Below are 18,843 nucleotides of genomic sequence, written 5' to 3'. Positions count from 1 at the left end.
AACATCCTCTTTAAGTGCATTCTTCACTCAAAGAAATATACTATATTTAGGATTACAGTTAGTTGATTTCTGACTTTAGTCAAACAAAGAACATTGCATTTCATTTGAGACATACAATTAATAAATCTAACAATCTGGAGATTTTTAAATAAAATAACTTGTTTTCCTGTGACTTTGTGGAGTTTGAAAGATTAACTTGCCTTAATACGTAAACAACGAATCATTGTGTCTTTTTCAATAGTTCTCAGTCAAATGTAGTTTTTACTCCAAAAAGCTATGACAGTATGTCCAATTTTAAAAGTGTTATGCTCTCGAAATAAAATAAATTCTTATGAAGGAAAACATCTTCTTGCTTTACTAACATAGATTATTTTCTTCTTTTGCACAACTTTTAATATACTAACCTTATGTCCATGTGTTTCTGTTTGGGGGATAGATTGGTCTATTACAGAGAGTTTTAATTAATGATAATACATTTCATAGTGTGTCTTTGGGGGACACATATATGACACTACAGAAAGTATTACAGAAATAAACTGGAATTAATTGACATTTTAAATTATTAATATATACACAAAAAATGTTTACAAATATCCGACATTCAAATTGCTATTTTAAATCAACATTGATTTGCACACTTAATAAAGATCATTTGTGTGGAATTCTCAGTTCATAGGACTGAGCGAGTATGGCCAAAGTCGGTGAGTAATTCTCACTGTAAACTATCACCAAATTCTGTGTTATTATGACCGATCATAACTCAGCCTCACACACACACACACACACACACACACACACACACACACACACACACACACACACACACACACACACACACACACACACACACACACACACACACACACACACACACACACACACACACACACACACACACACACACACACACACACACACACACACACACACACACACACACACACACACAAACAAACACATTTAGCATTGTTTAAGAAAACCAGACCCATTCTGTTACACGGATAACATGTTATTTGTTGTTGAACGTGTATCGGCCTTGGAGCTGCAGCACCGCCCGGGCTCCAGAGAGTCTACAAGTGCACGGAGGAGAAATGTTTGCTTTCACTTTTAGTTTACTGTAACTGTCGGTGCTGCAAAAAAGTACCTTTGAAAAAAAGGTTTCACTTCAACAGTTTATTTTAACAATCATATCACACTATTATTTCTTGGTTTTTCAGCTTCTGTTCACTGGAAAAAAATGTAAACAGGTCCCTGGCTATAATGATCATTTTAAGGTTAATATTAATATTTAGTGTCTCTACTGTGACATGTCTCCATGCTTTAATGTTCAGAAAGCTCTATTTTTCTCATACTGCCTGTGCTGCAGCACCTCTTTTCACCCTCTGTCTGAAACCAGAGCCCAGTCTGCTCTGATTGTTTAGCTGGCTGGCTCTGTTGTGATTGGTCAAGCGCTTAGAGATGTTCCGCCTCTAAGCCTATCACATACAATGCGTATAAAAGTATAAAAGCACCAGTGTTACATAATAACCAATAACTTACCATAGCCAATAACAGCTGAATGTAACTTATTTTATTTGTGTTGTTCATTCTTATCTTATTTTACCTTAACATTTATTTATTTATGCCTTTTTTTTTATCTCTCCAGTTTTAAAGGATATTTTTGGTTACTTTCCTATAATATAGCCTACATTGGAATGATTTCAAACCTGTTTATCCCAATAATTATAAAGGAGTGCCTTGGAAATATGTGTTTACATAAATTGTGACCAAACCGTTTTAACTTAGACTAAAGTTAACTATCAAACACTTAGAGTCCTTTACCTCACTGAGCTGTAGTTATCAGCCTCTCAATCTGACTGGAGAGGACTCTCCCTCCACATGATTGTAGAAACATCTTCTTCTTATATCCGTTAGAGCAGCACCAGATTCTAATAACAACATCGCCGGTACCGGGCGGTGCGCCCTTCTCTCTCTCCCTCGCTCACTCGCATTTTGGCCGTGAGCTGCGGGCGCCAGATAAACCAACATCCCCCATTTTCATCACTTACAGCGCCCATCGTACAGGGCAAATGAAACGTGTAACCGGGGTGAAAGGGTGTTACATTTACTTAATTAGGAATATTGCTACATCAAGGCCGAAAATTAGGATGAGCCCCAACGGTCAAAAATGTTTATTTTCCCTCCCAGAACTACCAGCGCAGCGCCTCCACAGTAGAGATGTTAAGATTCACCGATTCGCATCGGTGCACCGGCATAAACGTTCAAGATGCGAGTGCACCGGTTGAAAGAGTGCACATCGGCTACAGTTTGGGTTGAACCGGGTTGAACTCGCGATGCATCGATTGCGTAGCGTCTTTGCATCGGTAAAAAACCGATTCATTCATATAAAATCCCCTCATCTTGTCAAAGCTCAGCAGAGACGATCTTTGATATTTGGTTCGCCACTACGGAGAACGAGAGTCTAAGTTATCAACACACACGGAAGTTGAGGAGAAAGAGAAACACAGCGCACCGAAAATACCTACAAATCAAACCTTTGGCAACACTTCGGATTGTTCAAGAAAGACGGTGTAATAGTCATTTATGCTATATAGTTGACCGCAGGTCATGGAGAGTAATAAGGTATCCGTAGACCTTTGTATGAGCTATCTTTATTACTTAACAGCCATGATACATAGATCCGTCCTAGATGCGGACTTGCATACACACAGTATCACTCCGCAGCCGCACCCCATCAGTAACGTCCTGATGGTATATGTGCGCGGCACTATTACTACAGACGGTCAACTTGAAAAATCACTCGCAAATTGTTAACGATGCCGAGCCGCTTTAAAGTACACAAGTAGTACGAGGAACTTAGCGACGCACATAAAGAGGCGACGTGGGGTCTGCGGCTGAAAAGAGAAACCTGAAAGTGAGACGTATGAGTTAAATCACTCAGTGAGGTGTTCTGTCAGAGAGAGGTGTTTAGCTTACAGCAGCCTGTGACGGCCAATAATAATTTAAATGTCTTCCTTACTGTAAGCATTTATGGCAGCCTGTGACGGCCAATAATAATTTAAATGTCTTCCTTACTGTAAGCATTTATGAAATACCTGTTTGTGAAAGGTTATTTGTTTTCTTTATTGTTCAGATAGAAACCACTGCTTTCTGCTCACTGGTGAGTTAGCCTCTGAGTGTTAAGCACATCAGGCTGGCAGCTGTATGGGCATTGCTCTATGGTAGCTGTTATTTGCACATTGTTAATCATGAGCAATGCATCCTTACATTGTTTAACTGTGAGGTGTTATACAATTGTACTCTGGAGAGCTTTTAAAGGTAAAAACATAAATGGCATGATGGGATGTGCAGTACCAAATATTTAAAGCACTTTTTTGTTAATGTATGATTTTCTGCATATAAGGAATAAAACAAAAATCCTCTGTCGTACCATATTGAAGTATCATTATTTTTGCATCGTGTTGAATCGCATCGTATCGCCCCGAATCGCATAATGTTGAATCAAATCGTATCGAACTGTATCGCAACAGGGGTGAATCGTATCGTATCGCATCGCCTGGTGTTTCAAAGGTATCGTTAATGTATCGTATCGTGGCAACGTATCGAGATGCGCATCGCATCGGCCTCAGTGATGGAGATGCACATCCCTACTCCACAGATCTGGCGCCCTAGGCGAACATCTAGCCAGTGCTATGGGCCGGCCCTGAGTTCATTATGCAACTCGCAAATCACTCTCTCTCTCTCTCTCTCTCTCTCTCTCTCTCTCTCTCTCTCTCTCTCTCTCTCTCTCTCTCTCTCTCTCTTCTCTCTCTTCTCTCTCTTCTCTCTCTCTTCTCTCTCCTCTCTTCTCTCTCTCCCTCTCTCTCAATGTTGGTAGCAAATGCGCCTTTTTTCAACTCGCAAATATCTTTCTCTCTCTCTCTCTTCTCTCTCCTCTATTTTCTTTCCTCTCTTCTCTCTCTCAATGTTGGTACGCAAATGCGCCTTTTTTCAAATGACCCGGTGCTCTTTTTTTGGCGGAGGTGCGCATGCGCACCAGTTATGTGCAGCCCTGATAATTAGGTCACTACAGAAGTAAACCAAGAAGTCCAGTGGAGTTGTTTCAGGCAGGCAGAGGGGCAACTTTAGGATTTTAGCCTTTGCAGAACATTGATATGCTCAAAAACTTATACACAAGATCCTGCTATTGTTTAACCTCTAAGTAATTACATTCAATATATTTTAGAATTTACAGGAATTATACAGATTATAATTCATTTTTATACATACATTTTAAAAATATGAGTATTTAAATAAAATCAAATAGATTTAAATGCTTAAAAATAAACTCTACCATGATTCATTTCTGTGAGTGTACAGGAAAGGGAAAGCCCCTTGAATGTATTTACTTCAAAGTACTGTCCAACATTAGGAAGCAAATGTGTTCGAATTTAGTGTTAGGGATAATATCAAAGGTGAAAGGTCATGTGTTATAGTCAACATCATGCAACGTTAACATTCAACTTGCCCTACATGTCTTGAATTTGAAAGATAATTACGAAAAATTAATAAAATATAAATGAATATATGAAAGTCAATGTTCTCTATAATGCACTAGAACAGGTTATTCAGCTTTTCCTTCAGGAGAAAAATGATGACCATCATGGGTGGTAAATATAAAGATATATATAAATAGCTTGATTTGTTTTACATAACATTTTGTGTGTCTTTGTTAAGCAAATCATTGACCATTGAACACATAAATCCAGCCTTTTAGAAGATCATACAAATGTTCTCTAAAGCTGTTTTTTTTCTCTTTTGCTTTCTGTTACACAGGGAGGAGATACACTCATTTTATAGGCAAAAATAAAATATAGGAAGGTCAGTCGGGCTATATTCAGGGGCCTCATTTATAAAGGGATATACGCTCAAAAAATGGCGTACAGCAGTTTCTACGCAATGTTTGCGATTTATAAAATACTAACTTGACGGGAAAACGTAAGGTCCTCCACGCAAACTCTAACACATGCGTACGCACTAAGCACAAAAACGGGAGAGACGAGAAACTGCAGCACCGTTGGCAGAAGGAAGAATGGAGAGAAATATGTGGAAATAATACCATAAATAAAATGTTACCTCTCATTTATATGAAGAATTCATTTTCAAACATTGATTAAAGCCAATCTTAAAATGATTTAACAAACGCCTGTTTGAGACTCCTCAGTGCACACAAAAACATAACTTGGAGAAATAAATAAATACGGATTTTAAAACCACCTCGAATATGTTGTGTTAATACGTAATGCATAGGATATTCACGCACCGCAATATCACGTGAGGGCTGGCTTGACTAGTTTTTCCCGAGTGGAGGCTGGCTTGACCGCAGTTAGTTTAGCATACTCAGCCCGACTCAGCCTGGTTGTTCCTGGCCCTAGAACCACGATTGTATGGGGCCCATAGACGTCGGAACTAGGGGTGCGGGGGGTGCGGCAGCACCCCCTCCCGTCAGCCTCAGGAATCACAGGATTAGCCTACGTTAAAAAAATAAAAATAAAGATTCTGAATTTAAACTCAATTTGTCTGACTTACATGTATTTCTTAATACAGATCTTTTGATGTGATATGCACCCTGCCTGGCTCAATACAGCAGCCTGGCTGGCATGGCATAGCTGTTGCTATGCAGACTGCATCTGACAGCTCACTGTGACGTTGGCCTATGTGTAAAAAAAAAAGAAAAAAAAGTAGCGGGAATTTTTTTTATGTTTGCTGTGTTCGCGGCTCTCATTTGTTTTTAGCATATGCATAGGCTACATGATTTGAGTTCAACTACGCCAGCTAGAACTAGCCTATGTCTCAAAAACGAATTTCAGATTTTTTTACAAATCCGCCCGACCCAGCTAAACGTCCGAGAGAGACACCTAGAGGCTGTGTGCCAGCAACCGGACAGCAGCAGCAGGCAGCCGAAGGGCCCGGCGGCCCTCGGCCTCGTCCTCCCTCCCCAGCGCCACCACCAGCACCCGGTGCTAGCCAAGAAGAGGCAATATCATGCAAACCACCACAGGATTACAATTTTCCTGCCAAGAAGTTGGGTGAGAACTTCACTCGTTCCTGCAAGGCCGCCTGGTTCAGAGAGTGGCCGTGGCTGGAATACATCGCGGTCAGTGATGGCATTGTGTGTGGTGTGTGCAGGTCAGCTGTCAAGCGCAAGTTGGTCGGGTCAGAACAAGCTTAGCTGACAGTCCGTTTTTGAAAGATACGGGCTTTTCAAACTGGAGAAAAGCAAAGGAGAAAATCAGAGACCACGAGAAAACACGCATTCATTTAGATGCGACTCAAAGATTGGCTGCATTGAAAACTACGCCAATTAATGCGCTTTTGTCTGAGGCTGCTGCTAAAGAACAAATAACAGCCCGGAAAATGCTGGAGCTCGTTTTCAGCAGCGTGAGATTCCTGGGGCGCCAGGGACTCCCTCTGAGAGGAGCTGCAAATCGGGATGGGGTGTTGTGGCAGCTAGTGGTCGAGAGGGTACGTGCTGATCCTGACCTGCAAAACTGGATGAAGAGGAGGGACAATTGGATGTCGGGCAGCATCCAGAATGAAGTTCTGGAGCTGTTTGCCCATGACATCCAGAGGAAAATCGGAGCCAAAGCATCCGAAAGTCCTTTTTTCGGCTTAACTGCTGATGGGACCACCGACGTCAGTGGAAAAGAACAGTTCTCATGCAGTATACAATTTGCAGATGACAATCTTGAAGTCCAGAATTTCTTTCTGGGCTTTTACAACGCTCCAGACACAACCGCCGAGATGCTTTTTCTGTGCATTAAAGATGTCCTTGTTCGGCTAAATCTGCCGCTGGAGAAGCTGAAAGGCTACTGTTTTGATGGAGCCAGCAACATGTCAGGGAGGTTCAAGGGAGTGCAGGCAAGATTAAAGGAAACATGTCCTGACTCCTTGTTTGTCCACTGCGCAAACCACTCTCTGGATTTAGTGTTGCAAGAAGTGGCAAAAGAAGTGCGCCTTGTTGCCGATACACTGAACTTTGTTCGGGAAGTCACAGTTGTGATTAATGATTCAGCAAAGAGAAAAACGTTATACCAGTCTCTTTTTGGATGTGGAGAAGTGATCAACCTGCTTGCCCTGTGCCCAACTCGGTGGTGCGTCAGAGTTGTGGCACTGTCACGGTTGCTGGCATGCTATGGAGAGATGCTGCAGACATTTAGGACCTTGGAGAGTGACAGGATTGTCAAGGGGGAGACGCGTGCCAAAGTGGCAGGATTGCTCAAAAAGGGCACCACTACGCGCACAGTCTTTGGTTTGTTTGCCTGCGTTACCATGTTTACGCCATGTGAATCCGTGGCTCGGTCACTGCAAGGCACCAAAGTCACAGCCTGTAGCGTGAGACATTTCTGCAGCACGTTATATCAGTCACCAATGTGGTTAGCTAGCTATATTCACGGAGAGAAATCACACACAACCATCATCTCTTTGGTCGGAGTTCACAAGACCGTTTATTGTGCGCATGCTCGCAACAGCATCCCAGTGTGCCCAGTGTGCACGCAGGCAACACATGTTCCAAATGTAACTAATGTGATTGGCTTAACATGGCTTTGTCATATAACTAAATATGCTCAACACTCCCACTCAAAGACATGTGTATAGCTCTCTATAATGGTAAATAAAACCAAAAATACAAAACTCCAAAAAAAATAAAACATTTGGCATACTGGCAGTGTTCTTAAGACTTCAAAACATTTACATCTGCCAGTTCACATTACTCTCCAAACAAATATCCCTTGAAACTCTCAAACTTAGCCTTTGTCACTGGCTTGGTAAAGACATCCGCTACCATGTTTGCAGTAGGACAGTATTCTATACATATTTTCCCTTCTGTGTGTGCAGACCGTACAAAGTGATACTTTATGTCAATATGTTTGCTTCTCTGTCTGCATACTGGGTTCTTAGATAAAGCTATCGCCCCCTGGTTGTCCTCATATATCTTGACTGGTACATGCTGGTTACAACTATCTATTCCTCTTAGTAGTTGTACAAGGTACATACTCTCTTGAGTAGTGGCTGCTAGTGCCATATACTCAGCTTCGCAGGTGGATAATGCCACCGTTGGCTGTTTCCTGCTCTTCCACGATATAACTGGACCATTCTCAGTTAAGCTGAAACAGTATCCAGTTGTGCTCCTCCTATCATCCCTATCGGCTGCCCAATCAGCATCACTGTACCCCTCCAGCTTTAGAACGCTTTCCTCACATTTCTGGTAGTGTAGCTCTTGATCTATAGTACCCTTTAAGTACCTCAGTAGGTGTTTGGCTGTAGCCCAATGCTGCTGCTTTGGTTCTGCTAGGTATTGAGATAGTTTACTAACCACCCAGCTCAGGTCAGGTCTAGTACATGTCATAATGTATATCAAGCTACCTACTATCTCTCGGTATCCTGTTGAATCAATCACTTCACCCTCACTGTCAAAGTTTAACTTTTGCTCACATGGGGTGGATCTCGGTTTGCATTCAGACATTCCAAATTTTGCTAACATCTTCTCTATATGTCTCTTTTGAGTCATTTTGATCTCTCCATCACTCTGTCTGAAATCGATACCCAGGAAGTGTTTAAGTGGACCCATATCCTTCATCTTAAAACTTTTGTTCAACATTTCTTTGACATCAGTGAGTAAGGTGTTGTCACTCGCTGCTATGATTAAGTCATCCACCCATACTAACAGAATCACTTTCTCATTCTCAGTATTTCTGCTGTAGACACAATGATCAGCATCATTTTGCACAAAACCGTTCTCTGTAAGGTGATCATGCAGTAACATGTTCCATTTACGTCCGGACTGTTTTAAACCATACAATGACTTGTTTAGTTTACACACTAAGTGTTCCCCTGTTTTTGATTTGATTTCAAAACCTTCCGGCTGCTCCATATATACCTCACAGTCGATTGGAGCATGGAGGTAAGCAGTCTTCACATCCATTTGGTGTAAAGTAAGATCCTCCTGTACAGCCACCTGCATTAATGCTCGTACAGAGGTCATGTTGGCTGTTGGTGAAAAGGTCTCTTTATAATCAATCCCTTCAACTTGACTATACCCCTTTGCAACATATCTGGCTTTACAAATCTCAGATCCATCTGGGCTCTCTTTCACTGCATATACCCAGCGACCTCCCACTGCTTGTTTGCCTCTTGGCAGTGGAGTCAGAGTGAAAGTTTCATTCTCGGTCAAAGAATTAATCTCCTCTTTCATCGCATCAGCCCACATTTTTGACTTCTTAGAGTCCATTGCCTCTTTAAGTGTATTAGGTACACCATAAGCTACTCTGTAGAAATAATCTACATTCTCACTTTCGTCACCATCACACTCAGCTTTACACTGGTACTCCTTAAAGTATTCTGGAGCCTTTCTCTGTCTCGTAGGGTATCTCCTTTCTCCCTCTTCTCTCTCAGTACTATCTATCTGGGTAGGACCTGCCTCAGCAGTCTCTTCACCACTGGACTCTTTACGCTCCTTAGGCTGTCCCTGTACCTGGTTGACTCTCTTTGGTGGTGTATCTGCATAACTCTCAAAGTCTTCCCCCATGTCACAATCTGTCTGAGTCTGTCTATCTGCGCTACCTTTGGTGATGAATTTCACCAGCCTATGTTTTAGGACTTTTCCTGTCTCAGGATAATACACATTGTATGCTGGACTGTATTTGTCATAGCCTACAAGGATCCCCTTTTCACATCTAGAATCCAGCTTCTTTTTATCCTGCTTATATACATAGCATTCAGAGCCAAATATCCTCATGTTAGATAGGTTAGGTGTTTTTCCTGTGAAAACACAGTAAGGTGTCTGCTCTAGCCGCTTACTGTAGCACCTGTTGCGGATTTGAGCTGCTGTCTGTACAGCATATGTCCATAATTGCTTTGGGAGGTTACTCTCCAATAGCATGCATCGTGACATCTCAAATAAGGTTCTCCAACCTCTTTCGGCAGTTCCATTCTGATGAGGTGAGTAGGGTGCACTCTTCTCATGCCTTATCCCGTTACTCCTAAGTAGAGACTGGAACTCTTGTCCCGTAAACTCTGTGCCGTTATCAGACCTTATGCACTTTATCTTTCCATATGGCGCTACATCTGCTATGAATTTTTCAGTAGCTTTTGTCGCGTCACTCTTTGCTTTGATAAAGTATGGAAAAATCATCCCACTGTAATCATCAGTAAATGCTATTGCATATCTGTACCCATCTTTATCTGCTGGTTCTATACGACCGCATAGGTCTGTGTGAACTAGCTCTAACACAGTTGTAGCTTTAGCATCTGCATGCCTGTTTCTGCTTTGTGTAAATTTGCCCTGTGTGCATATTTCACAGTTTTGATTGGACATGTCATGTTTCCCTTTTATAGACATCCCTTCAACCACCTTCTCTAATTTTGCAACATCATCAAAATTGCAATGACCAAGTATCCTATGCCACGTTTGAATGTCATGACACCCATACATTTCATCAACATTTTCATCCTCTACTGTGCTAAGGTAATACAGCCTACCATACACGTCCATTTTGAACTTGGTACCATTCTTGTTGACCAGCCAGTCATTACCGTCCTTGAAGTGGACCTCAGCTCCGTTGGCTGTCGCTGCTTTGACTGAAAAGATGTTTTGTGGAAAAGATGGGATGTAGAGCGCTTGCTTGAGCCTCGTTTTCACCTGTCGTCCTTCGCTGTCCAGCAAACAGACTTCAGCGTCTCCCCTCATCTTCGCCATCCCGCTCACCTTGGATCCGTCGGCCAGCTCGATCATGTGGTCCTCGGGTCTGAAGCTCTTGTCAACTGTTTTGAACTTTGTGGCGTCGTTGATCATGTGTGCTGTGGCGCCGCAGTCGACCATTAGACCTTTCTTGTTCCCTCTCTGTGTAGGGCAGTCACTCATCCTGAAGAAACTGAAAGATGTTGGCTCTGCCTCCGTCTCTTCATCAGCTTTCTTCATATGGTCACGGCCTCGTCCTCGACTGCGCCCCATTCCTCGCTGTGGTGTGTCCCATTTTCGTTCCTCTCTTCTCACGTGGTACCCGTCAGGACATATTCTGGCCATGTGTCCCTTTTTACCGCACGTGTAACACTCAACATCAGCCAGGTCCATTTTCTTTCCTCTTCCTCGTCCTCGTGACCTCGTTGCCCCGCTAGATTTCATCACGTTGTCTTCTTCAACATTCACGTCACTCTTCCCATATTTTTCTGTACTCTCATAACTTCGCAGTTTCGTTTTAAACTCGCCAAACGTTACAGTGTCATTCGTCTGGGTGATGTGCACGACGAATGGCTTGTATGAATCAGGTAGCCCCTTAACTACCATAGCTATCTGAAGCCCATCACTAATGTGCTCTTCTGCTCTTCTCAATGACGTGAATATAGTTTCTGCTCGAATAATATAGTCAGTGACCGTTTCATTGCTAGCCTTATGGAGCGAGGAAAGTTCACAGTACAAACTCACCACGCGGGGTTTGTCTTTTCCTGCATAGTGCTCGCGAAGAATATTCAGTGCTTTTCTTCCATCACGTTTCGCGTCCCTCATTACTAACGACAAGCTCTTGTTGTCCAGACATTGCACTAGCTCTGCATATGCCTCACCGTTCTTGGTTTCATCTTCCGCGAGAGTTTCTTCGTCATACCCATCTATCTCCGGGTCTTCCGAGATAACTTCTCTGAGACCACGTAACTCCATGTGCGCGAGGAACCTCGTCTCCCAGAGCTCGTAACTTTTCTCTTCACCGTCGAATAAAAGTCTGAACCACCTTTGGCCTGCATGACTGGGCCCATAACCTGTAGCGTGAGACATTTCTGCAGCACGTTATATCAGTCACCAATGTGGTTAGCTAGCTATATTCACGGAGAGAAATCACACACAACCATCATCTCTTTGGTCGGAGTTCACAAGACCGTTTATTGTGCGCATGCTCGCAACAGCATCCCAGTGTGCCCAGTGTGCACGCAGGCAACACATGTTCCAAATGTAACTAATGTGATTGGCTTAACATGGCTTTGTCATATAACTAAATATGCTCAACACCTTGGATCAATGGAAGCTGCCAAACTTCTTTGCCAGCGACTGAACACACTCAGACAAGATGACACCTTCGCTGACCTTGTGGCCAAGACCAAACAATACACAGAGCGCTACAACTTGAAGCCTCCTCATCCAGTGCGCACCAGCAAGACCCCAACGCGTTTTCGCCATACAGCGGAGGAGGAGGAACGGGAGTTGGAGAACGAGGGTAAATAAATAGGCCTAAATAAATAAATAAATAATGCCAACAGTATTTTAAAATTAATCATAAAGCTCATCGGTCTGTAATGTTGAAAGAATGCAACAAATACGCACACAGAGCGTGCTCTCCAGCATTTGTGGACAGATTTGATCTATCCATAGAAAACGATATCATAGTTCATAATAATGTACTACATCCATGTACGCTTATTTGCGAAATTAGCCTGCAATTAATAATTCATTACAACGGTATCAACTGACTAAATAACGTATAGGCCTACTTTCATAACAAACCATATTCATAATTTGAATTTAAATTGAAAATGTAAGGTTGACCCACCCAGCTTAAATAGGCAGCCATAGCCGTGGGAACATGTTTCAAATGGGGGGTGCTGTGGGGATGACACCAGGGCTGGTTCTGACCAATGTGCTGCCCTATAGGCAAGATTTTAGCTGGCAATGATAAACCTTTACAAAAGACCAATACACTCCAAAAAGATAAACATATTGACATGGTGGACAGCTTATATAAAAAGGCTTCAAGTGTATTTAGTATTATAACATGTTTTAATTGGGGGGTGGACTTCACATCCTCTAGGGGGTTCCGGGGGTGCCCCCCCGGGAAGATATTTTTAACATTTTAAAGTAAAATGCTTCAATCTGGTGCACTTTGAGCACCCAATTACTAGAGACTGATCTCAGGGATACAACTCTAAAACACCCATATGAAAAGATCGGTTTGCATTTTATTAATCAAATAAGTGTGAACATAACCAATAACCTACCATAGCCAATAACAAATACATGTAACTTATTTTATTTTTGTTGTTCATTCATATCTTATTTGACCAGTTAACATTTATTTATTTATGCATATTTTTAAATCTCTCCAGTTTTAAACGATATTTTTTGGTTTACTGCCTTATAGTATACATTGGAATGATTTCAAACCTGTTTTTATTTATCCTAATAATTATAAAGGTGTGCCTTGGAAATGTTTGTTTACATAAATTGTGATCAAAACTTTTGAGACTCACTGAGATCATTTAGACTAAAGTGAACTATCGAAACCCTCAGAGCAGTGTTGTAGTCAAGTCACCAATTCACGAGTCCAAGTCACTCTCGAGTCACCACTCTTCGAGTCCGAGTCACCAAGGGAGAGTCATAGTCGTGTCAGAGTCCAAGTCCGAGTCACCCAAGGAGTGTCCGAGTCGAGTCCAAGTCATCACTACCTGTGTTCGAGTCCGAGTCCAAGTCCAAGTCGCCCAAGGAGTGTCCGAGTCGAGTCATCATTACCTGTGTTCGAGTCAGTGTCCAAGTCCGAGTCACCTCAGAAGAGTCCAAGTCAAGTCTGAGTCACAAGTCTTCATGTATTAACCTTCGTGGATATATGTTTTGAAATGTAGCTGCTCCTCTACATTGCTTTTATCCTGTCATGTTATAGTAATCTGTCTATTGAACTGCTGTGAAGCGAGTTTGGCTACAATTATTGTAATAGGTGCTATACAAATACAAAGCTTATTACTAATATTAATATTATTATTATATATAAATAAACTATATTTAAAATGAGTTACCTTTTAGAGAAGTGATTATATTTGTATGCCAATATGTTCCTATGGTAAAGTTTTCGTTTTGCACTTTTATTTTGATAGTGATCGGGACTCTTATTTTGAAGGAACTTTTACCGGTTAAATCGGTTTACCGATAAAGATTTAGCCCCAGAAAGCACATGGCTACTTAGCATGCACAATTACGTCATTCTGTATGTTAAGTAGCCATGTGCTTACATGTTATCGGCTGAATCTTTATTTATTGATTAGATCACGTTACTCTGATGATAGTGTTCAAGACAGCCTATATGTCTGAACTCGATCCTTAGAGTAATGTGTTACGGAGCCTTCTCTTTGTTTCCACATAACGAACATTTTGAGCTGCTCTTTTTCAATGTGGAAGCAGAATGTGTGAAAGCATGGGGTGAAAAGGGTGTTATCTTTACTTAACTATGAATGTTGTTACATCAAGGCTGAAAATTCGTTTTTTTTTTGGTATTCTTTTTGTATTATATTTGTATTTAATCTTGTGGAAGTGCAGATCCCCTGTCCTCCACCAGGGGGTGCTGCAGCACCCTCAGCACCCCTACTTCCCACGGCCCTGTAGGCAGCCCATATGGAAACTATTTGTTGGTTGTTGTTTAACTGTTATATTTAACTATTAAAGAATATCCAAGCCTGTGGAAGAGGGAATTGTTTGAGGCCCTGGACTTGGTGCGCACAGAGGTGGAGCGGCGCTTTGACCAGGAAGGACTCCGCGTAGCTGCAGGGCGAGAGCAGGCAGTTCTACAGGCGGCCCAAGGGAAACGAGTGGATGTGGGTTCCCTGGAACTGACTTCCTTTTCAAGAGAGCAGCTAAGCCTTGAGCTGGACATCCTGAGCGACGTGTGTAGGGGGCGAGAAGTGAAAACCATTCAGGATGTATTGGCCATTCTGCACACCTTGCAGCCCCAATCCCGCTCCATGCTGTCGGAAGCGGAGAGGCTCATAAAGCTCTGTCTGGCTCTGCCCATTTCTGTCGCGGCATCCGAGCGCTCGTTCTCGGCGTTGCGCAGGTTGAAAACGTGGCTGCGCAATACTATTAAGCAGGAGAGACTCACTCATTTGGCCATTATGAATGCGCATAGCGACCTTCTCGATGAATGCGATGTCTCGACCCTGCTTAAAGAATTTATCAGCAGAACAACGGAGAGAAGGTCTACTTTTGGAACAGTTTAAAAGCCCTTACGAGCGCAAAGTAAACCGTTATTTTTCTGAATGTTCCATTAGGCCTATGTTCGTAAAGGCTGTATTATTCTGTTGATTTTCTGAATGCTGTAGGCCTATGTTATCGCCTATTAGGCTACAGTATGTTCCTTAATAAAGGCTTGATTAATTCATTAATTCATTTTGTTTCATACATTTTCGTAACAATTAAGATGCTGCGTGTGTTTATGTAGCCTATATCTGTTATGTATAGGCCTAGGCTATTAGGCCTACGTGTCGAGTTCGTTAATCATTGATAGTGTGAGTTTCCCCCCCGACCCTCCCAGCAAAAATCCCGCACCCCCCCCCCAGAAAATAGTTCCGACGTCCCTGATGGGGCCATTACATCACCAGAAGTCCCAATTTAAGGGGTCATTTCTCTCCCCAAAAATTTTTTTACTCAATATATCAACAGCCCCACCAAAAATATTTTCCACCAGCCGCCACTGGTTAATGTTATGAAATGTTTTCTCATAAATGATGCGGTAAGCAGGAGGACAGAATTACGTCTAAACTGACGCCGTTTTGCATTTCTATAGGTTGTAGATACGAGGTATACTTCAGCAATAGACAAACCCCTTAGCTGTGATATAATGAGCATATATCACGGCTTGAAGTGAGCTATTGCTTTTATAAAACGGTCACCAAGTGTGGCAATATGAAAGAAAAATACACACTCTAATTTAAATAGTTTTTATTAGTAAATAATGATGTTCAAAATAAAATAGTCCCTCCGTTGCCTTCTACACAAAACATAGTGCAAGGTGGTTGCTATGCAACAACACTAACAGCAAGCAAACATATTAGACAGAGAGCGTTGATCCATTATTTGGCTGTTTATTTACATTAATGTGTATGTTGCTGTTTATTGTGCATCCACTGAAAAACTGTCCAGCATCAGTAGCATTGCTTACGTGGTCACTTGTATAGGTTGAGGTTGGTCGAGGCTGTTGCTTGGCGTGGCGAGAATATTGCTCCACTTTCTCCGGTCCCCGAGATTGGGCTTCCAGTAGCTCTGGAGAGAGCTTCGCACCTGTGGCCACTAACGGTCATAATTTCTCTGCTTTGTTTGAAGACCCGCATCAGAAAGCTTTTGAATGGTGGTACTTTTCCAGTTGGTCTACCTGCTCTTCACGTAGCTCTGCATGTCGTAGTTTAGGTGCTTTTTTTTCTGGAGATAGGCACTGCTCAATCCACTCCTCCATAGTAAGACCCCCCCGGAGGTCGAAGTTAATCTTAAATGTTTCCATTTTATGCTTTGTAAGTTTGTTTCGTAACGGAAGAAATGCAAATATATTTATAAAACTGACAAGTCAAATCAAGCAATCTGATTGGTCGATAGTGTTTTTGCGGACCTCTTTGATTACAGATTTGAAAACATCGTTGCTTGCTTTGAAAGAAGCCCAATTCATTATGTTAAACCTTCAAAAGTATCTAGATATCCCTGCCCTAATGCCAAAGGAACTGCACACTAGTGATGTGTCGGTCGTGAACGAGCCGATTCTTTTGAACGGCTCTTTGGTATGAACGAAGGGAACCGAGTCGTACTTGGTGAGAGCCGTTCTTGTTATCGTTCAATTGTTAGTCCGCACTCACTGCCTGCCAAAATCCACTCGCCTGTTAAAAAGCTTGATTTTGTTCCCCAAACGTATTCTGTGAAGACCCGCTCCTACTCTGATTAGTAGGTTTCAGCAGGAGGAGTGAGATGGGGTGGGTCTTAACGGAATACGCGAGAGAGAGAGAAGTCATAACAAGTGGTAGGCTACAGGACAGGTAGACGACGTGTTTTTCGGATGGAAAATGAGCCAAACGCGAAAACGCAGCAGCATTTTGATGCACTTCAACCAAAAAAGTGCACCATTTGTAAAGGCAAAATATCCTTTAAAGCAGGGCCAACAAATGATCTCCATCGCCACTTAAAAACACAGTATCTATATTAAGAGTTGCGTGAATTTCATTCAAGGCAAGGCAACTTTATTTACTTAACACATACGGAGGGTAAATTCAAAGTAGTACATTCACGGACATGAATGACATGGATATGGCGCCACCTTGTGTCGTGTTTACAAAGCAGATTATTGACATTAGGTCTGGCAATACAGTCAATCATTATCCTGGTGATTATTTCACAGACAAACCAAGTAACCCCGCCAAAAAAAACGGCTCTTTTGAACGGCTCTTTGAAAGGAACGGAGCCATAAGATCCGGCTCCCTTCAAAGAGCCATAAATCCCATCACTACTGCACACTGAATATGTTTTGCCGTTTGATGTCTATGTCTGGACCGCTGCGTAAAACGGAGGGTTTCTGCCCCGTTACTTCTCCGCTGCTTTCTTTTTTTCTTTTTATAAATCGAGTTGCCTCCTGGAGTCCTGGTGTAGATAACCTTTGTTATGGATTATTGTATGCATAAAGTACATTAGGCTCAAAGACTGTCCATGATCAGCTCAAAAAACTACAGTTGATGAAAAAAATATTTGTGTGCAGAAGCTAATATGAAAAGAAACCCAAAGCGTGATGTGCAGTGTTTATGTATTTATTCACTGTTTGCTGTAATCACATTACATTCTGTGAGCACTACACAAAAGAGAAAGACACTTTAAAAGATCACTTGAAATGATACACCATTTTTGGTACCACTTTACAATAAGACTACCCTTATAAACGGTTTACGAATAGTTTGTAATTAATGTATTAATCAGGTTGTGAACACTTTATAAATCATTAATAACCTTTATAAGACATGAGAGAAACAGGGCAACTGTGACCGGTTGCTTGCCAAATAGTGAGCCCACATGTATCTGTACTGCTCAGCCTTATATTGGCTACCTAGCTTACTTTGTTTTCTTCATCAGCCAGCATCCTTGGTATCTGTTGTTCACTGAGTTGATTCTCGCTAAGTAGCTAATATATTAGTCATCTTGCCAAATAGTGAGCCTGTGTTGACGTATGAAAACTATGTTAGAACTGGTTTATAAATGGTTCTTAATGATTAATAAAGTGTTTACAACCTAATTCATAACCTAATTATAAACCCTTTATGAATCATTTATAAGGGTAGGGTTAAGTTAAGGGTTAAGCTAAGGGTTAAGTGGTACCCCATTTTTTTAACTAATTGATCCTTGATTGGATTTACCTGTGATGACATTTTTTAATGCCTGTGTCTAACATGTGACCTCTCATTTCTAGATGTGTTAGATTAAAGATACTTTGTAGGAAGAAATGAATGAAGTTGTATTAAGTTAGTTAGTTAGGCCTGACCTTATAGGTCAGATTTTCTCTGACAAAGTTTAGCTGAATTGCAGCTGAAGTTATGTAAATATATGTTAATGTAGGGACGTTCGTATCGTCAAATAACTTCACTTTGTACTTCTTTCAAAGTTATTCGCTTTGGACAAAAGCATCAGCTAAATGCACATGTTCACGTCTTGCCTTGATACCGGGTTGGTCAAAGAATATGCTGGTAAAAAGCTAGAGCGACACGCAACAAACCATTCACGGCAACAATCCGGCAGGGAATGTTTTCATAGTGTGGCTGATGAGCAGGTTGCAGGTGTGGTTGATTGGAGATTGCTCCCAGCCATGTAGAGCAGACCAGCAGACAGGTGGGGGGGGGGCACTAACCCACTAACAGGGGTTTCAGGGACGGGCAGTGATAGTCGGTCCGTTCTTCTATAGGTCTGTCTTTGGTTTTCTAAGTGTTATTCGATCCATATGACAATAGAGATATGTGCATAAACAACAAAAACACTTGGGGTATAATGTTCGAACAATGTTATCACCAAACATTTTAAGAATGTTTTTAGAG

General features: G+C 41.8%; 1 protein-coding gene across 2 annotated transcripts in view; it reads left to right on the top strand.

The window, feature by feature from the left end:
* The first annotated feature begins 12,099 nt into the window (after nt 1-12,099).
* The window catches only part of LOC307036811 (beta-1,3-galactosyltransferase 2-like), a 30,035-nt gene continuing 23,291 nt past the window's right edge, over nt 12,100-18,843 (top strand). For both annotated transcript variants that reach the window (XR_013807472.1, XM_079677421.1), the window contains exon 1: nt 12,100-12,245. The gene's annotated coding sequence lies outside the window, so the exon portion shown is untranslated. The remainder of the gene's footprint in view (nt 12,246-18,843) is intronic.

This window comes from Notothenia rossii (genome assembly GCF_949606895.1).
Source record: "Notothenia rossii genome assembly, chromosome: 4".
NCBI lineage: Eukaryota > Metazoa > Chordata > Actinopteri > Perciformes > Nototheniidae > Notothenia > Notothenia rossii.
Note: the sequence above shows the minus strand (reverse complement) of the source record. Positions and strands in the feature narration are given on the sequence as shown.